The sequence below is a fragment of the Limulus polyphemus genome, unplaced genomic scaffold (assembly GCF_000517525.1).
Source record: "Limulus polyphemus unplaced genomic scaffold, Limulus_polyphemus-2.1.2 Scaffold7923, whole genome shotgun sequence".
In the NCBI taxonomy this organism is placed as follows: domain Eukaryota; kingdom Metazoa; phylum Arthropoda; class Merostomata; order Xiphosura; family Limulidae; genus Limulus; species Limulus polyphemus.
The window spans coordinates 3,575-4,955 of NW_013673533.1; positions in this window are offsets into that span (position 1 = coordinate 3,575).

The following is a 1,381-nucleotide window of genomic DNA, read 5'->3' on the forward strand; positions in this document are numbered from 1 at the left end:
AAACAAATAAATAAACTAAAATTAGAAACAGAGAAAAAAATTATTTGAGATAACATTTTTTTCTGTATCCGTTGTTGAAACTGACCACAATACTTAAAGGTTTAAAAGAACTCTTATATATTTTCATATGTGATTTGTAAAGTTATAATCTTCATCATCGGACACAAGACAGCTAATCCATTCTAGTGGGCCCAGCATGGCCAGGTGGTTAGGGCACTCGACTCGCAATCTGTGGGTCGCGGGTTCGAATCCCCGTCACATCGAAGCATGCTCACCCGGTGTCCGAACTAGGACGCTAGTTTTACTCCCGGATACTCGCCTCCCGACAGAATTTGGAGGTGTGAGAAACACCATACGAAACAAAAAAAATCCATTCTAGTTAATCCACATCGGACACAAGGCAGATAATCCATTCTTGTTAATCCACATCGGACACAAGGCAGATAATCCATTCTAGTTAATCCACATCGGACACAAGGCAGATAATCCATTCTAGTTAATCCACATCGGACACAAGGCAGATAATCCATTCTAGTTAATCCACATAGGACACAAGGCAGATAATCCATTCTAGTTAATCCACATCGGACACAAGGCAGATAATCCATTCTAGTTAATCCATATCGGACACAAGGCAGATAATCCTTTGTGCATCTTTAGGCTTTAAAAATACAAGTAAACCATAATCTTTATAATGTTTAGGTAACTTTTGGTTGCTTGTTTTGAATTGTTTACAACTTGCTATGTTTTGTTGTCCAAACTTCACCTATCTGTCTTGAAAAAGATATCTCAGTTTTAGAATTGAACAGATATGTTTTAAATGTAAAATAAACATTTCAAATACAGAGTTCGTGTAATTTTTTCATCTCAGTTTCACCAATAACTTGTTAAGAAGCCATTTTTTAAATAATTTTTTCGGTAATAAGTTTGTTTGAACTCTTAGAAGCAACGTGTGAAGACTCAATTTATTTCAAATATTACTATCTTCTAGTCAAAGTTAGGCCGATCAAACAGTGACAGAGAAAGACTAATCCTGCAGCTAAAGGTAAGCCATCAACACAGTGAAATGTAAAGACTAACCTTGCAGCTAAAGATAAGCCATCAACACAGTGTAATGTAAAGACTAACCTTGCAGCTAAAGATAAGCCATCAACACAGTGTAATGTAAAGACTAATCCTGCAGTTAAAGATAAGCCATCAACAGAGTGAAATGTAAAGACTAATGCTGCAGCTAAAGATAAGCCACCAACACAGTGAAATGTAAAGACTAATTCTGCAGCTAAGATAAGCCACCAACACAGTGAAATGTAAAGACTAATTCTGCAGTTAAAGATAAGCCATCAACAGAGTGAAATAGAAAGACTAATACCTGCAGCTAAAG